The sequence below is a fragment of the Podarcis pityusensis genome (assembly GCF_964106645.2).
Source record: "Podarcis pityusensis genome assembly, chromosome: 6".
Taxonomy (NCBI): Eukaryota; Metazoa; Chordata; class Lepidosauria; order Squamata; family Lacertidae; genus Podarcis; species Podarcis pityusensis.
Genome location: NC_138030.1, coordinates 46,000,769 through 46,015,166, shown reverse-complemented (window position 1 = coordinate 46,015,166; position 14,398 = coordinate 46,000,769). Strand labels below are relative to the sequence as shown.

At 42.6% G+C, this 14,398-nt stretch overlaps 1 long non-coding RNA gene across 1 annotated transcript in view; it reads right to left on the bottom strand.

Moving 5' to 3' along the window:
• LOC308479482 overlaps positions 1–14,398 on the bottom strand; it is a 418,695-nt gene that overhangs the window by 37,419 nt on the left and 366,878 nt on the right. The gene's annotated exons all lie outside the window — the stretch shown is intronic.

Sequence of the window (14,398 nt, the reverse complement as noted above, 5' to 3'; positions counted from 1 at the left end):
GACATTGATAGGGAAAAACCTGTGACTGTGGGCTGCTTATAATATTTTGCATTTCCTACAAAGGACACTGCTCTGTCTAAGTCAGTGCTACTCAAAGTGGTTGACCATGGACTGTTGCCAGTCTGTGAGCCATTGGCTGCTGGTCTATGGCGACTGCACCACAGCCCAAGTTGGGTGGGACACTTCAGGGACCAAATATGGTACTTGTCCCTGGCACATTTTTTTTTGGGGGGGGGCATTGCCAGTCTACGACATCAGACAGCTTGAGAAGCACTGATCTTTGTGACAAAATGAACACTGCATGCAGATCGCCATATACATGTGCTCGCATGTAGTTGGCATTTGCCACAGCTTCTTAACATGTGCACAGCTCATGTGTATGAAATAACAGAAAGACATGGGCATTATGGTCAAACATAATGACCCCCAGGTCCCCCACTGACTGTCATTGTTACCTGGAACTCTTCTATAATTCAAGTGAGCAATATATTTATCGTAATATTCGAATCAGATTAAGGGACATGGAAAAACGAAACATCGAGTCAGCTGTAAATAAAATTTGCTCCCCCAAGTTTTATGGTTTAAATCCAACAGATAACAAGGTCACTTAAATTGCAAAATGAATAATTCCAGTCCAATGCAGGGCCTTTATGTTACCCCATAGCTTTTGCCAAGGGCAGATATTTAAACATCCCCAGAAACGATAGACATTGCAGATGTTTTTTGAATGTGCTGGACACAGTAAAACATATTCTCCTCTACTGTCCATTGTATATCCAGCTACGCAAACACATGCCATCACCTTTTCTGGGTAGTCTAAGATTACGGCACAATGAAAATATATGAGTCTATCTGTCTTACATTAACCCAGAAGTAACTGCAAGGGTGGCTGAGTTTTTATCAATAGTATCTCTTAGAGTGGTGAATGACACTATTTAGCGGGAAGAAACACCAATGAAAATCCTCGCTATTACATATTTTTACATGGCTGTTTATTTGTATATATTTTAAAATTTTATATATGGGTATTTTATGATGGCCTTTATTTGTAATGCCTAATAAAGGTTTGGAGAAGAAATAGACTGTCATTGTTACCTAGAACAGCTTGCCTTTGGGGGAAAAGCGAAGCATCTGATGCAGCTCAGAGCTGGTTAATGTAATAACTGCTGAAAGTTGCTGGTACCATGTTAGGCAGATGGATGGATAGGCTTGATTAAAATAGCACAGTCAGAATGAAGGTTCTTGCTCAGTTTCACAGTTGGCATCTCCCAGAACTTCCCTTCCTTGCCGCAGCCACAGAAGTGTAGTGTGTAGTAGCAAGTTGAATGAAAGCAGCAGCTTACACCAGACAGCAAGTGTGATCTGCATGCTTTTATAAGGGTCAGGCCTTGTCAGATGACTTGCTGTGGCCCATTGCCTTTCAAGAGTCTTCTCTGCTCGTCTTGCTGGTTACCCTGAACTTTTCTTCTTTGGACAGAGCTGGTGCTGGCATGCAGATTGAATCTGCCTGACACCCCTCAGATTCCAAATTCAGGAGTCATTGCAAACTTGAATCCTGATACTTGTCCTCCCTACCACTCTTCCAGCCAGGCATGGCTTTCAAGAACATTCTGTGCATTCCAGGTGGCTGCAAATGGTGGATACTGCCCACAAGTTTGGTGGTGCTCAAAACCTACCTTTAACAAACAAATCCAAAGTAAAAACAAAAACCAGACTTCACATTATCACACTCATGTAGTTGAATTAGCGCCCTCTAAATGCTGCACTTTCTGTCACTAAAGTGAATTAGCATATCCATTTCACCCATAAACACACATTGAAAGGATGGGGAAAAAATCATACTTCTTCACAACTTTGACTGATCCTACAACAGGATAGTAAAATGGTTTTTAGAGGTAGTTTGAAGAATGCAAAACAATATAAGGATGCATCTGCAACATTAAAGCACATTGCTTCCCTCATAGAATCCTGGGAATTGTAGCTCCATGAGGATAATCTACAGCTCCCATGCTTATTTGGAGGAAACCATGTGCTTCAAATGTATGGCGTGGATATTTCTTAGTCCTTCTCAGTCTCCAGTGAACACATTTCAAATAGGTGAGGGCTCTTAGTCCAATAATTAGTAACAGAATACTACATAAAAATTCTGAGAAGCAAAAGTATCCAGATTTAATGGAGTGACTTCAATTGGAATTTTGGCCTGAGATTTTGTTGCTGCTGTTGTGATGATAGAAAGGTAGGACTATAGATATATAATCCTGGTGTATCGCAAGTATTGAGAGAGACAGAGAGCTCATCCACACTACTGCTTGTACCGCCACTTCCTCCCCAGAAAATCCACTCCTTAATGTTGAATCGGAGCAAACATCAGCTGAGTTTGATATTTGCAGATTGATATTTGCTCTGATCAGGGCCGGTCCAAGACATTTTGGCGCCTGAGGCGAACCACAAAATGGTGTGCCCACTCCCCATCAGGGAAGAAGGGGTGAGTGAAGTGCTACATCAGGAATAAATGGGTGTGTGTGTGTGTGGGGGGGGGGAAATAAAGATCTACACTGGGATTTGCTGCTCCTCTGGGTCCTGCCACCTGAGGTTGTTGCCTCACCTTGCCACATGGGTGGGCCAGCCCTGTCTCCAATTCAGCAATAAAGAGTTCATTTTCTCAGAGAAAGTGGTGGGACAAAGAGAAAACTGCCCAGATCCATGCATATAAGGCACAGGACAAGAGGAAGTGTGGATGAGCCCAGAGAAAGATTGCACCAAAATTAAATCCCAGTTTCAGCTGGGTGCTGCAGTCAAGAGTCTATTAAAGAAAGATGTTGCATCCAGCCTAGGACGCATGGATGAACAAGAGAACAAATTGCTGGAGCAGAATTCCACAATCCTGGTCTTCATTGCCAGTTACATCCCCTTCCGGTTAGTTTCCCTGGGTAGGGCTCTACTAGCCTTCAGTTCTTTGAACTAAATATCCTCCACATATATTCTGCCTTTTTATTAAGTCCACATTGCGTTTTGGGACTCTCAGATGTTATCATAACACACGGATCACTGCTAATAATTAGCACTACACACAGTGATTCATGTGGCTGAAGCAAATCGAGTTTTGCATGAGGGGGAAGAAAAGTATTCTGTGGTGGGAGGGAGAGGTCATATATAAGCCAGGCTCTGGGAACACAGGGACAGATTAAACAGTTCTTTGAACTAGGATGCCTTGTTCGTTTGCTGGGAAAGATATCAAACCCAACCCGTGTCTTCCCCTCTGCATAGCCCGAGGAACCCTGCTCATATCCAGATGTCATTTCTGATCTGACTCCTCAGTCCTTACCTTTAATGTTTTGCCTATGAATTACTTTTAAAACATTTATGTTATGTGGTTCTGGAGAACTCCCTTTGAATAACTTTACCTCAGGCTACAGAGGGAGGGAGAGCAAGGTTTTTGCTTGGTTTAAATGATTCTAAAGACTCACTCTGCTGCTTGGGGTGGTGGCAGCGGCAATTTGGCTGCATAAACAGCATCACTCATAGCCTAAATATTGGAAAGAAAAGGAATGATGAGGACTCCAGGTGACATTAATACATATTTTCTGATGTTACCACATGCATCAGACTGAGATGGCGGAACAGACAGTATCTCTTCAAATGGTAGATTGAGGATACCTCTTTTGAAAGCTTTCCCAAGTTTTAAAAAAATTCCCTACAGATAGAAAACTAGCATATGAGGGAGAAGTGTTCTAGTGTAGCCCTTTGCTTGCTTACTATTTAAAGGGAGTAATTGATTTAGAGAAACATTTAAAAATGTAATCTCCTACCTAGAAGCTGAAGTACCGCAGTCTGTTCTTCAACCACAGCATTCTATTCCTTCATTTTACTGCACAGAGCAGCCTAAGTTACAATGCATTGCGACTGGGATTCATTTAATCAATTTTATTTAATCCTGATTTATATTTGCATGCCAATTAGCCACGGCCAAACCCAAGGGGTCTGCATCTGCTTTACTGCCAAATATCACTGGTCCAAGGCCTGCCTTGAAATGACAAGAAGCAAGTAGAAATTGTTCACCTAACTCAACATGTTCTCTCCGACTTTCCCTCTTTTTTTCTTGTGTGTGAGTGACAAAACCACTTCGATCATTGCTATAATTCAGTAGGGCTGCTCAATTCCCCAGGATGTTTCTCAATTAGGTAGGGCTGCTAAATTCACTGAAATGTTTCTCCTCAAACTGCTGGCTCAATTCTGCAAAATTTTAGTAGAATCAGTGTTTATCGCCAACTAGCCTGCTTTTGAGCTTGGGATCCTGTTTGTATGAAGCATGTGTTCCACCACTGTAGTATGGCCTAAATCTAAGGGTAGAGCTCTCACTTTGAGGATAAAATGTTCCACTTTAATGTCATGGCTGATGAGGTCCAATGCAGTGCTAATACGATCTGTGTAGTCCATGGATGTGGTTTTCTGTGTTGAGCTTGGGAGAGCCTTAAGGCTTCCCACCAGGTCTAGGCTCCACCAGGCCCCACTGCCAGGCAGCACTGCCAAAGCCTTTAGGATAGAACAGTGAAGAAACCTAAATGCAGCCTACATGACCTTTTTTCAAATGAGGACCCTAATATTAAAATCAGGAACTAATCACTATCTTTTTTGGCCACTATTTTGAAAAAAAATAGTTTGAATAATCTTAACTTCATGACTTCCAGTATGGCAAATAGCCATATTGGAAAAGAAACTAAAAGAAGACAGAGGACAAAGTATGACTTTTTCCAATTTGGTTTTCCTTTATTTCCTATACAAATAAATTTGAACACAACCACCCCACCCCACTCCTACAGTGTATCAAGTTATTTGGTTTCAAAAAGCTTATAAAGATCAACTGCTTTGCTTTATGTACATATTTCTTTGCCACACACATATTTTTACTCTGTATTGTATAATATTTTCCTGTTATATACTATTTGTTTTATGTTTGTTATTGAAAAGCAATAGAAACTTACATTAGAAATAAATAAAGTTTACAGCAGGAGGCTCTCGGCATTAAGTTTACTGGACTGTATAACAAGGCTTCACACCTGAAAGTTGCAAAAGACGTCTCAGTCCTGCATAGACAGTAGAATCATAGAATCACAGAACCATAGAACTGCAGGGTTTCTGAGGGTCATCTAGTCCAACCCTGAAATGCAGCCAGCAGTGATTTATTTAGTCCAAATATTCAAGCCGGCCTTTTCTTTAAAAAGGAAAAAGAATGTATATCATACAATTAAAACAATCGTTAATCCCCTATTCATTTATCTTTGTTCAGAAGCATCCCCTAATGTCAAGGTGACAGTGTTTTTGCTTTCCTTAATAGACTTTGGCAACTCAAGGGTAATGTTGCCTGACTATGGAAAGTGAGCATCCATCCCTGCGCCACAGTACTTTTCCTAGTGATTTCATCTCTTTTTATATCTCAGTGACCAGAATAGAGGAATGGAGATTTCAGACAGCACTTCACGGTATTCTCCATGGCATTCACTTGTGTAAACCCAATGCGAGTCTCTAAATAGTTTCTAACAAAGGTTTCTGACCTCTTCTTTCACCGTCACCCCTGCTTCGCTGAAGGCCGACTGTAGGATTTGTTGGTCTGGTGTCCTAACCACACCATGATGTGTGTTGACTAGCTGTACAACATATACACTACTAGCAGGACTCAATGGAGTCCCATGTGATTCAAGGGGTCTCTGCAGAGTCTATGTGCAAAGGGTGGTCAGCATTCAATCTACACAGGCAGGAAAGGGATCCATGTGTAGATTACAATGATCTTTAAAACATATTCTTCATAAATGCAGCCAAAGGGGGAACAGACCCCTAACCCAGACTGTCGACATTCCATCTTGGACCTCAGGATTGCTTTACCTCAAAGGAAATATTTCAGAATGCAGTTGCTGTCAGGGGAACCAATATTTCCGCATCATTGCATAGCTATGTGACTGTCCTGTTCATGAGCTGAATAAAGAGCATTATGACTCTCTCATGCTAAAAAGTCACCATCTCCCATTCAGCAATGCACTGCATTCATGTCTAGCATAAATTGCTTGGTTTATGTACTCTGCTAAATGTACAGAGTATGTATTGTCGGATGGTATTTTGTATTCCCATTACTTTTTGTTCTTTCTTACACTTTGGCTTACTATTATTATGAAGCAGCCGAAGACCCATCACACTGAATGCTCAATTCCATATATATGTATCAGATACATCTAGCACACTGCTGACAAGAAGCTCATGTCAAATAATGAGTAAACATCTCTAGAACCATACAGGGGTGGGGTGTTTTTTTCTCCCACCACACTGGTATAAACAAACAATGCAGCTATTTGGAATTTGTCTCTAAATTTCTTTTTACATAGTCTGTTTCAGATACGATCAATCTTCTTTTTCACTGAAGGCTGTATACCCTTGAGGAAAATCTTTTGGCGGGTCTTATGCCAGTAGTGGGGAGCCAGAGCCCATACTGGGAGTGACACAACTGCTTCTTTTCTCTCTCTTTCTGTCACCTCCCTTTCCCCCCTATTTCCTCCCTCCATGCCACAACACAGTCATGGCGAAACTTGGCCCTCCAGCTGTTTGGGGACTATAACTCCCATCACCCCTAGCTAACAGGACCAGTGGTCAGGGATGATGGGAACTGTAGTCCCCAAACAGCTAGAGGGCCAAGTTTGGCCATGCCTGGATTAGGCTGAGGGCTCCAGGTTAGAAAAAGGAACCCTTCGATGGATGGAATTTCCTCCTTGCTGGTCATAGAAGCAATATTTAGCCGTGTGTTTGTATTTTGTATTAACCCCTGAAAGTGAAGATCCTGTCAAAATCTGTCATGTTGCAATTAAGATTTCATCAGGGTCTTCAATGTTTCTTTTTATGTCTGCTGTTGACTATGTTAGCCTGCAACTGTTACTTAACACATGCCAGTCCTCTTCTGTACTTGTGCAGTGACATAACTCACATGTCTGTGATAGAAGGAAGCAGACACATTGGCAGCTGGTGGCTTATTGAAACAGCAAGGCTCAACATTTGCCACATGCTGTGGGAGGGAAGGATCCATAGGGAGACAAAGGTCTCTTTGAAACGCGCAAACAGGTGTAAAAAGGCTCATATCTATAGGCTTGGGGCAGGACCAGAGTTCATCTTGCTCTCTAATGAAGCCATTGTTAACTATGCAAGATAGGTGTAAAAATTACCATCGTGTTTTATACTTTCTTCATAGGGCTGCAACAGATCTGTAGGCTTGAGGAAAACTCAGCAACCAAAATCAGAGTTGAGGGGAAAATGCATTAAAAATACAGGATTCTCTATTACAATAAAACAATTGTCATATATACAAAAAGGCAAATAATAAAGCCTTACTAGGCCAAATCCTATGCAGTATATTTCAGAAGTATTTTAATAAATCCTTAATAGGCCAGATCCTGTGCTGCATATTTTTGAAATATGCTGCAAAGGATTTGGCCTGTTAAGAATTGATTACTGAAACATTTGCAGATATTATAATTACGTTATTGCAAAAAATAAAACAAAATCTGTACTTTTTAAAATAATTTTTTTTTATTGACTAGGGTTTTTTGTTTTGTTTTGTTAAGGACCATTTGTGCTTCAGTTCTTTGCATATTTATGTTAAGGAGAATTCAACCCACATTCAGAGTCTGGCATGTGAACTTTAAGTACCGGAGCTGCAAAACTGTAAGTACTGGATTAGTACTAGAGCTGCCAGACTTACAGCTAAATAACAGAACATTGTCTCCATACATTGCCTTCTCTTATAAAAAGCAATTGTTCCAGATTCCTGCCCTAAACCCTATTTACTGCATGAATGGAAATGTTATCCTTAAAAATCTTCTAAATGGTTAAATAATTGCTACATAGAACAGCCTGGTTTTCATTTCTTTAAGAAAAATGTTTTTAAATAGAACTTCATTCTGCATTTAGAAATTGCACAAATAATTCCCCATCATCTCCCAACCCACGCCCCTGTTTCCAGCTACAGGCTGATTCATTCTAGCACACCAAGCCTTACATCCTGTATGCTGAGTCATGATCCAGCCCTTCAAATGCCAACACTAGTGGAAAGAGCCAGGCTGACAACTTTCCTCTCAGGGCCAGTTCAATCATGCGTGCTTTTCCCTTTCTTTCTTTCCCTGTCCATGTGTGAGCAGTCTTAGCTATCCTGGGGCAAGAAGTCATGTGGACAAATGTAGCATGCAAATTCAGAGCTCATACTTAACTCTGCAACAATTCCCATGGTGCAGCAGTGCAAAATTGCTATGCCTGTCTATTCCAAGTAACACGAATGCCAAGTAATGTCCAAGGATGGCCGGGACTATTCAAGTGTACACAAAAAGAGTGCCGCAATTAAGTGCAATGGGGAAGAAGTTGTTCATGGGCGAAGAGATTTACGCTTGATAAAGATAATCATTTCCTCAGGTGAAAGCAGTTTTGCCCTATTCTGGTCTGAACATACCAGGGAAATATTTGATAAATCCGTCATTGGCCAGGGCGTAAATAGCAAATTGGAATGAAATTGTGGTGATATTATGATCTAATTATAAATGCTGCACAGGGACATTCTATGCCAACAACAAAGAACGGGCTCATTTTAATAGTTAGCTTCAAGTTATCTGAAGTGTTTAGATCGTTATTTCAACCAAGTGTGAAAATTACAGCATGCTTAGTACCCTCTTGCTTCTATGCTTCTATTAATAACAGTGCTGTGGCTCCCCTAAAGCTATAATCTGTGACCCTATGTGTCCCTAAAATGGCTGTCATCCTTCTACTTTTGAGTCCACATTTTACCTATCACGCTTTATTTAAGACTGGATTAATTCTTATGATTTACCTATCCTACCATGTGGCTGGATGCCTTTGAAATTCCCCACAAATGGAAGCATGGTAGATGTTATGACATAGACAGAGAGGGTGGCCATTTTGTCAGCCAAGGAGAAACTGATAATATAAATAACAGGTTTGGCACAAGAGCAATGGGCATGGGCTTCATCTTATTTCACATTTCTGATATGGCATAAGTGTTTCTGTATATGTGTGCTCCCTGAGTGCCTTTGATAGATGATAGTGGCAATTTAGGAACATAAAAACAGCCCTTCTGGATCCAACCAAAGGCCAGTCTGGTCCTATTTCTCACAGTAGCCAAACAGATGCCTCTCTGGGAAACCTCCTGTTGTTTCACAGCGACTGGAATTCAGGGCAGCACCCAAATGCAGTAGAACCAGTGGTGTATCAGTGCTATAACAATGTTACATGATCTTACCAGAGTCGGCTGAAGACATTTTTTTTGTGGAACAGCAAATGCCCCCCCCCCCAATCTCCCTGCCCCCTCAAGTCAGGATGTAGGATGTACCTCAGGCTGGTCAAGTTACTTTGAGGCAGCTAACCACACCAATTCTTCACTTCTTCCTTGGCAGTGAGAAAAGAACAATAATAACTTTAACAACAACAACAACTTCACAAATTAAGAAACTAACACCTTGATACCCTTTCAGGACATCCAAAAACAACTGCCTGAGGTGGCTGTCTCACTCTATTTAAGGACTGCTTCCTTGATTCTAGCTGGGCTATAAATTTATAATTTGACATTTTCTCTCACAGCAACTAGAAGCACAGACACCAAACAGCTTGCTTACCGTCCCCTAGTGACAGCTTCTGGGCCATTTATTTGTGCAGCTACTGCGACACACCAGACGGTGCTGAGGTGTTGCTTACAGTGATATTTTAGCTGGTCTTTATCCAGGCCAAGAAAAAGCAACTACATAACTAGGCCAAATATTGGTGATAATCCCTGACTCGCCCATATCAGCCACTGGGCTGGCAGTCTTGTCAGATGGAATTGAAGGTGCTTCGGTTAGAAGGCAGCCACAGAATGAAACATTTGCTTTCCCACCTTCCTGCCTCCAGCCTAACACGCTGGTACCTCCATGAAACGTCATAACTGGCACATGCACCACTATTGCTAACTTGAAGACTGGTCCCCTTTCCACACCAGTAATGCTAAGGTTTAGATGGAGATGAGCAAACAATTCCTTATTCTACTTTCATAGCTTAATGTTAATGTTTACATATTGTAATGGTGTTATGCAATAAAAATATTTTAAACAATTATTATTTTAAAATTTTAATTTTATTAATAGCAACAACAACTAAACAACAACAACAACAGTTCTGAAGATGAATTTCTAAACAAAAGCTTGCCTCCATTACTTTATGGACTAGCCAGTCCAGTCAAAGCTCTAATCCACTATCTCTCTTTCTCTTCCTAATATGAGGGATGCTTCTTGCAGACTAAAATGAATGACCTGTGAAATACCTGTGGCACCTGTTGGACATGGAAAGAAATAGAACAGCACCTTGTTGCATTACAGCAAAAAGAGCTGTTGCAGCAAGTCTAGTCTCGGAAAATAAGACAAGGGGACCAGCTTCACTTTAAAGACTATTGCGGCAGAGTTGCTGATCTGGAAGAAACCTGCCAGCATTTTCCTATCACCCAGCCATTAGAGATTCCCTTCGATGCAGGAGGAGGCAGGAGGGACACCAAGCCAAATGACCATGCACAGATGTGAATTTGGGGAAATGCGAGCACTGTGGTTGCATTGGGCACACAGTAGAGGAGGAGGCCTTCTCAAAGCCCAGTTAATGCTTGCCCAGCTTCGAGAAGGAGGTGTGAGGGCTCTGCCAAGGTCCTAGACTCCTCCTTTCCAAAGCAGGTCAAGCACTTACCAGGACCCTGACAGAGCCTCACGCCTCCTTCCCAAAGCATGGCTTAAATTGGTGCCACAAGGCTGGAGGAAGTTGTCTAATAGCCTTGCACAGGGCAGCATATTACCAAGGTCTGCCCTTGCCATGCATCAAGGGAAAAGGCAGATGCCCTTGCCAGCCAGTTACCTCCATTTTTCCACTGTGCTTGAACAGCTAAATGGCAGGGAGGTGTAGGACTTATCCACCACATGCCTTATCATGTCCTGAGCCAACTGCACATATTCCAATATCCAGAGCTTTATGGCAAAACACAAGCTTCAGCCAGCCGGCTGTTGTCCCTTGAGTTTTGTCATGTCCTTAATATGGTCATGGCACCCTACAATGTGAACATGTGGTGGAGAAACCACCATAATTTTCCAGTATCTTGCTGTTCACATCATTGATGTGGCTTTGCTGCTGAGAAGTTTCACATTGCCAGAACAGCCATCTCAGTGGCAACACCTGTAATAGTGAGCTTTACTTACAGCCTCAAAATCAAATAAAACAATGGCTCTGGATTCAGAACCACTTGATTCATGCCAACTGGGCTGGGATCGGTATCTAATCTGCATTTGCTCTGAACAGTAGTTTTCGAAGTTGGCTTGCAAACATGCCCACAAACGTGCCATGGAAGGAATTTTGAGGCAGTTGGAAGCTGAAAAAGTTCCTTAACAAGGCTCATTGTTGTGGCTGCAGGTGCCCTGGGCTCAGAATTATGAACGCCAGAGGTTCATTTTCACCCCACATGTAACTGTCACCTCATCAGAGCCTCCTTCAACCCACCAAGCTGCCTGAATGTAATTATAGATTAACTTGACAGACTAACACTCCCTACCATAGCCTCCTGGGTAAAACAGCTGCACATCTAGGGGGGGTGGGGGGAAAGGTCACAAGATAACTTTCATTCTGCTGCCACTTCAGATTCTGCTGCGTGCTGTGGGCTTCAGAATAACCACAGTCCCTGGCCCTGCAAGTGATAAATTAATAGCTGTAAAACTCTAACTTGCTTCAGTCAATCTCACATAAACTGGTAAAGAGAGACTGATGATGAGCTTCTGTGCTCTGGCTGCCAGAGTGTCATTAGCTTTTTGTTACATCAAATAAGCACCCTGGAAAGGAGTCTGATATGAGCTTGTGGCATTGCCATCATCTCATGTTTGTACTGATATAAGCACACATTTCTTCACTGATTGTTCTCCTACTCCCTCCACACTATGGAAGAACAAGCATAGATGTGTCACCACGTGAGTGGATGAGATTATTTTTTAAATGTTCCTGCTGCCTGCTATAGCGGTGACAGGTGGTTCTAACATTTCCCTTTGAGAAACAGATAGTGTGGAAGCAGTGCTTTACAGCAAAAGTGCCCATGCCAACTTGATTCGGTTGCTTTGAACTGGGCGAGTCCAGACTTCTTGTTTCCACTGGGCTGTATCCAATGCACTAAATCACACAGTGGAATACTTGCTACACTGGTGATTTCTCCCCCCTGTGCCAGCAGAATAATGATGCATGAGGGAATGCATAAGCAGGTTTCTGGTAACCTGGCCGAACAATAGATTGTGCAATCTGCTGCCCAACAAGTTTCTGCTGGTGCAACTGTTGTGTTGGAGCCCTTCCTCCAGAGCTCAGCAAAACCACCCTGCAAGGAGAGCCAGCTTGACCCTGCAACCATGGGTGTCTGGGGCTGTGGGTGCCCCTGGGGCCCTGGCACCAAAATTTGTGGGTGTCCAGCCCCTTTGTAGGAATTCTTTTGGGTGCTCTGGCACCCAGGGCCCCAGGGAGTTGGCACCTATGCATCCTGCCCTGCCTCTCCTTTTCTCGTTAGCTGTAAAGGTGTCACAAGAGTCTTAGTTGTTTTTAGCAGGTACATTGTGTATACAGTGGTACCTCGGGTTACATACGCTTCATGTTACATACGCTTCAGGTTACAGACTCCGCTAACGCAGAAATAGTGCTTCAGGTTAAGAACTTTGCTTCAGGATGAGAACAGAAATTGTGCTCCGGCGGTGCGGCAGCAGCAGGAGGCCCCATTAGCTAAAGTGGTGCTTCAGGTTAAGAACAGTTTCAGGTTAAGAACAGACCTCTGGAACGAATTAAGTACTTAACCCAAGATACCACTGTGTGTGTGTGTGTGTGTGTGTGTGTGTATCTATATCTATATCTATATCTATATCTATATCTATATCTATATCTATATCTATATCTATATATCTATATATATATTACTGGTCCCCCCCCCCCTTTTTAAAAGGGTCATAGAGATGCTTTATTGTTTGAGCCCATTATTTGCTACTTTGGAGACCAAAGACTTGAAAGGTGGTGTAGTATAGTTGGAAATAATGAATAAACACACTGTATAAAGAAATGTTGGCTTAATTATGCACTAAGAGGTATTGCGCAGGGAATGTTGTGGCACCTCAGGGGTTCCATGCTCTAAATCCATGCAACGAAACAACACTCTTATGTGAGCTTGTGCATGCCTACAATCCCCTGCACAAAGTTTCAAAAGAAATACAAAGGAAAAGGGAAAATAACCCCTAGAGGCTGCAAATGAATCCCAGATAAAATATAGTGTCTCTGGCACAGTTGTGCCAAGTATGGCTTAAGCACACCTCATTAGATCTGAGTCTAGCTTGTTAAGCACACCTAGTGCTGTTTCAAAATGGTTGCCTCAGAAACCATCTGCTTTTATGAGTGATAAGCCAGCTTATTTATAGACCAAACATGCACCTGCATGAGAGCCCCGTTCAGCCAGTATTATTTGCAGACTCCTACATTTGAGGAGTGGAAAAAACACACCTTGAAATTAGCTCTTCTTGAAGTCTACAAGATGCAAGCTGAGATGAGCTACTGTAGTGCAGCCGAGCTGGACAGCTCCTCCTGTTTCTTCCTTGTAATTGTTAGTCCCTCTTTGCCAAACTCTGCATCTCTTTCTCCATGTGCCATGAGCTGGCTCTCTTCAGCCAATTGAAATCAGCAGAACCTCTGTGGTTTCAGTGGCATGAATGTGCAGATATGTGGTCTGTCGACTTGTCTAGCTCACCTTCATAACAAACGCTGTGGTGTGAGAGAGAGGACATGTAGACTTCGTGAGCCCTCTCTCCCCTACAAGAGTCCACTTCCCATTCCTTAGCAGCACCTATCACAGAGGTTTTCAGTTAGTCCAGGTCCCATTTTTTCACAATGCTTGTGAAAATCCTAATCCATATCCTTAAACAGGCAGACAGACAGGTGACAGACATCACAGGGACAACTAGACACCCCCCATTGAGATTTCACTTCTCTTATCAAGTTAGGCTTAAAAAACCCCTCAAAGTTGAGAGCTTTCCATTGGCCCCATTCATAACTGAGGGCACAACCCTGCCTTGCGCTCGTGCAATTTCATGCAATGCCACTGAGCCCCATGGAGTCCCCTCTCTGGCTCTGTAACCAGTCAGGGCAGGAGTACATCATATTTTCTGTTCCCCATCCAACCTTTCTACTCCAACACAGCATCCCAGCCTGGGATTTACTCAGGTCTGAAATTAATCCTGCACTGGCCCTTGCCCCTTAAAAAGGGTCTCTACTGCACCCTCCGATGGCCCCTCAGCAAGTGCAGGGCTGAACTCACAGGAGGATGGATGGTGCTGAGTTT